General features: G+C 45.2%; 1 long non-coding RNA gene across 1 annotated transcript; it reads left to right on the forward strand.

Moving 5' to 3' along the window:
* Window positions 1-323: 323 nt before the first annotated feature.
* On the forward strand, window positions 324-5,013 carry LOC122874959. Its single transcript, XR_006377711.1, has 5 exons — window positions 324-2,719; window positions 2,809-3,119; window positions 3,214-3,623; window positions 3,737-4,034; window positions 4,393-5,013. It is a non-coding gene; the product is annotated as an uncharacterized LOC122874959 (long non-coding RNA).
* Window positions 5,014-5,375: the final 362 nt, after the last annotated feature.

Consider the following 5,375-nt stretch of genomic DNA (forward strand, 5'->3'; position numbering starts at 1 on the left):
TTGAATAATTGTGCAATATTCTGTGTACTACTCCCGTGCAATATTAGTTTTCGTATGTTAGTTTTTCTTATTTATTGTTATTGATATTATATACCTCTATTACTCTCAACAGTACATGCACCTCTGCTTATTACTTATTACTTATTTGGTTACATTGTATAATTATACTGTACTATCATCATCAACCCACTTGGTACTCGACACGTTTATCTTGTACTTATACCGACCTGATACTTAATTTATTTTCTGACCTGTTTTTTATAGTGTATTATAGTGTATCATATTGTTTGCTAGTACTTTCTCCTGTGTGCACTGACGTTAAGGCAAGCTACTGTAACAAAGAGTTTCCCTACAGGGATCAATAAAGTATTTCTGATTCTGATTCTGATTCTGAACTGTTTAAAAAACTACGATTTCTCACTAAACATAGTGCTGGTTGGTTGATCAGATACACACCGAATTAAATAGACTCATAACACTGCTAATTCGGTTAACGGTATTTCATCTTTTTTTCTGGCCATTAAAGCTAACGGCAGATTAGCGCAGATTAAAATACATTTCTAGCCAAAAGAAAAACATTTCACCTGTTCTTAAGTCATAAACACAGGATAGAAAACTATTTTGATCAGACTTGATCAGAAAATGGATCACCAGAAAAAAGCCTTATCCCTCTGCTTCTTTCTCACTGATCAGACTTTTGCCCTCACTATTGGCTTTGCAGTTACGCTGCCTGCTCTCTCCTTTGCGCTACCTGACTTTATGTTTGCTGTTCCCCTCTGTACCTCTCGTGTTGGCGTTTTTCTCAGGGGTGCGTCCCCATGGCTAATGAGTTTTTGAGTGGCAGCTCAGTGTCCCGGACTGGCCGCTGCTGAATGTTGCCATTATGTGTCTGTGCGTCCGCCATATTGTAGCGATCAAGATCCTCTAGTTAACAAATACAATGTGTATTGATGCAGACGTCACTACAAAATGATTAATAATTAAATCAAATATTAATAAAATGAACAAGACTAGTTTTGTTACCCAGACTTCAGTTAAGAACATCCAGTCACTTCATCCGTACACCAAGTATGATGACTTTAGCATGTATAGTGTTTGAGAGCTTGATGAATATATGCGCACTCACAGTCAATCTCAAATTACTGTAACAGATATCAAAAAGATGGCACACATTCTTTATATGAAAATTGGAATGATGTGTCTATCTGCAAAAAATGTGCGAGTAGAAGCGATCCAAAAAATGTATGGAATAAGAAGAAGAATACTAAGTATAAACTAGAATGTGCAATTTCTTGAGGAATTGCGTGTGAGAGCTGGCTGCTGCTTCCGCTGCTCCCAGCTACAGCAGCAGTTTTTTAAAACTTTTAGCAACACCTACAGGTGAAACTGAATCAAATGCTACAGACTTGCGCCCAAAAACCCTCATTCTATGTTCCAATTGTTCCAATTTGTGTTCCAACTCCTGGTCAATGGTCTTCTCGGTGATGTCCCGCCCCTTCCAGTCCACTCCCATTTAGCCAGTCAGATGGCTAAATGGGAGAAGCGGATTTGTTCCAATTTCTCTCAGTGATCCCGTCTCCTGCAAGCTGACATTTTACTGCTGCAGAGACAGAAGCAAGTCGGTGAGTAAAGCATTTGTCATTTATTATGAAGTATTGGTGGAAAACGTGTTAAAAACTCATATTTCTGTCTGACATTAGTCATACTGAGCTAACCAAGGTGTTTTTATGTTGTGAAATAGTTGAGTGATGGATGAGACAGTGTAAAGTTAGAGCCGGAGCTTTATTAGTTCTTACAATGTCAAACTTTAATTTTACTTTAAGGAATTTATTATATAAACTTTTTATAAATTGCTTTGTGTTAGCCAGCTATTGTTCATGCTGTTTTAACCATTTTAAACACTGTACTGTGTTAATAGCATGCTAACACACCCACCGCTGTCAGCTGGTCGGTGTGTTTTATACTACATATGTGATTAACAGTCCAGCAGAGCTGAAGGCAGCTGACATGTTTTATGGGGAAACCAGCAGCTGGTCGAGTGACTGGTGAATTTAAACGTGTGTCTGTCAATGGCTGGTAGATTTTAAAAAGTAAACTTTTTCACCAGTCAGCTGTCCAACCACTTAATGTAGATTTCAAATATTTCATGTCAGAAAATCTGTGATAACATGATGACGCTGCTCTGATTAACAGTCTGCCAAACACCATACAGGGCAAAGAAGTCAGAGGATGTGGATGCTGAGGCTTGGGCCCACATCTCCTCCGAGGGTGGTGACACCGCCAACGCCACCCTCGTCCTGAGTCGGTGGAAGGTCCAGTTCGGCCAGTACCAGGGCAAGACTGGCTCCTGGAGAATGACGTGGGCTACGTCGCCTCCCACCAGAAGGAGCGAGAGAGGACAGGGTCTCAGTCCCCGCTGATGGCCAACAAAGTGGAGTCCTTCAGTCTGATTCATACAATACAATGAAAAGAGTGGTGACAGGTTTAACTTCTCTTTGTGAACTTGCAGGACGCCTTCACCTGTTACTCCTCAGCGTACCCTGACTTTGTGGAGGCAGTCAGCTTCCACCAGGGTTTGAAGTCCCCACTCCTGCACCCACCAGGGTGCAGGAGAAGTCCCTCCAGTTCGGTCAGGAGGGACAGGCCCTTGTTGGCTTCGGGGACTTCAAATTTAGACCCTGCAGAGCCTGTACGAGTCTGAGGGCCCCAAAAAGATCCGGTATGTTGTAACAAAATTTGGATTATAATGTAGCTGCTGTACTGACCGTCATGATAAGAATGAAATGACAAACTGTCTGATTTACTTAGATTTGTCAACCACCTCCAGAGGAAGGTGCCAGCTCCCGGCACGCAGATGGAGAATGCTGTCCGCTACATCAGGAGCAGAGACAGACAGCGAGCTGCTGCTGCTGCATCCACCACCACCGCCACCGACCGTTCCAACCAGCAGCACCACCACCAAGTCCAGCCTAAAGTAAACACACAGTTAAACTGTATTGGATTTCTTGTTTTTACTGTATATTTCCTGTTTCTTGTCTCTCGTCGGGTGATTACAGCCTCCTTCAGACTAGCCCCTCCCTCAACACCATCCGAGGATCCTTCAGATGACATCGAGGAGTGTAAGTAAAAAGTACATTGCTCATCAGGCCTCAGATGTCACTGCTGCCCTCAGATATTAAAGGTCCCTGTATGTTCCTCTGGTTCTCTCACCAGCTGCTGCCTGAGTTCTGGCGGGCAGCTCTCACTGTGGAGCAGCAGCAGTGGTTTGGTCGGGTGCTGTTTACCAGTGAGCTGAAACTCTGGTGGTACCCCCCCAAACCTGGCTAGTCTACCACCAGCCCCCCGCATCCCCCTACCCCTTCTTCGCATGTCGGCTGTTCCTCTAGATGCCACACCGGATCTGGCATCTGCAACTGACATTCCCCCAGCCTTTGTGCACAGGGTCCATGACAAAGGCTGGGCTGTACAGGACCATCCGGAAGGTCCTGGACATCGACGGCTGGTATCTCATGGCCACTGGACTGCCGTCGATGTAAGAAGAAGGTCGGAGAGTGGTCACAGGGCATCATAAGGCAGCTGCCCCCCACCTACAGCTGCCAGTTCCCAGCTGAACTTACGTACAAGTAAGAGAAAATTATTTTATATATAATATAGAAATCCTTTAATGAATGAAATGAATTTGATGTATGCATGTGGTGACAAAGCTGTATGTAATGTTTGTGTTGTGTTTCTGCAGGCTGTCCTGTGACCTGAGGGTGATCGCACAGTTGAGGTCCCGCACTCTGGGCAACAGTGCTGCTCGGCTGTGCAACACCCTGCGCGGAGCAACACTCAGATGCCTGGATGCGGAGAGCAATCCAGTACCTCGGCGTGTCAGCGAGCAGTTCCTGGCGTGTGAGAGGGCAGTTTCCACCACCACCCCAGATGCCCCCTCTGCCTGTTTGGCAGCTGACAGTGTACGGCTACGACGTCCTGACGTGGCCAGGAACACGTCCACCTTCTGATCCATCTTGAAGATGGATTCGACCAAGAAGGTGAGTAAAGTTTCTCACAATGTCGTATTTCCTCACAGTTGCTTTTACACCACAGCTGTTGCTGTGTGTGCACTCAAACTGGCTCAAACTGGCTCAGGCCTTATGATGTGTGTACATTAACATTACAAATCTCAAAGACAGCTGCCTTGTTTCAGGTATGAAACTGACACTGTAAATATTAATACTGATAACAGTAGAATTATAATGTGAATTCTTAATTCACTACTATAGACCAAACCATGATAGGTTTTATTCGAGATGATTACAAGATCATAAAAACAGCATTTACAATATAAAGTAATGTATTCAAATAATCAAACGGATGACAAACAAACCAGTTTATATTTCTTCGTCACAGGAGTGGGGACAGCTCGTGGTTCGACACGACATCGTGTACCTGATGCGGCGCTTCACAGCAGGTGTCACCACAGAGAGCCACAAGCTTTACCCCACCTTCACGAGGCAGCTGTCTCACTGCATCTTCAAGGTGGACCCTGGAGACGCCTGCCGTCTCACTGAAGCTAAGCGGTCCCAGCTGGAGGGGAAGCACGGGATGGTCGGCCTGACTGATGCCGAGGTGATCCAGAGGATCTCCAGAGAGGTGTGGAGGCTCCACTGTCACCGCCGGACACGTGGTACAGAGGAGACAGCACTTCTCATCCAGGACCTCCTCAACACCTTCGGTGGGGCAGCAGGATGTGACAACCTGGAGATCCTGTTGCTAGATTCTCTCCGCATCCAGTACACATGGAGTACACAGAGGCGCCACCTCAGCTGCATTCAGGACTGCACAAAGGGGCTCCACATCGCTACTTATTGTTGTGACTTATTTGTATTTAATATTAACATATTAAGAAAAAGCAGTTGTAAGAAAAATTTATTTTATTGTGAAATGTGCGCAACAGGATGCAATGTGTGTGTCCGCCATCTTGACTAAAAGAAGTTCGCGGTGCTGCGTTGCAGCCAGAGTTCAATAAAGTTCCAGCAAAGACATCCGCCTCTGTCATCATTGGGAAGCTTTCACGTCGTAATACTTATATCATGTGTCTCACAGCTTGAAATACTTCCTCAGGGACGCGAGCCAGTGCCAAGCACAAGTCCTAATATTTTGGTGCCGAAACCCGGGAAGTAAGGACTTTATGAATTTTTTCGAACGAAGTGAACAGCTAACGGTTATTGCTATCAGCCGAGATGACGGAGGGACTGGAGCGGATGAAAAGGAAGCGCGCCACTATATGTGCCGCTACGACCAAGCTGTTAACCCGTCGAGGAAGAGGAAGCGGGCAAAGAAAGATACAAGCAAAATACGTGAATTACTGGCAGTTTTATCATTGAAGGAAG

The sequence above is a fragment of the Siniperca chuatsi genome, linkage group LG4 (genome assembly GCF_020085105.1).
Source record: "Siniperca chuatsi isolate FFG_IHB_CAS linkage group LG4, ASM2008510v1, whole genome shotgun sequence".
Classification (NCBI taxonomy): domain Eukaryota; kingdom Metazoa; phylum Chordata; class Actinopteri; order Centrarchiformes; family Sinipercidae; genus Siniperca; species Siniperca chuatsi.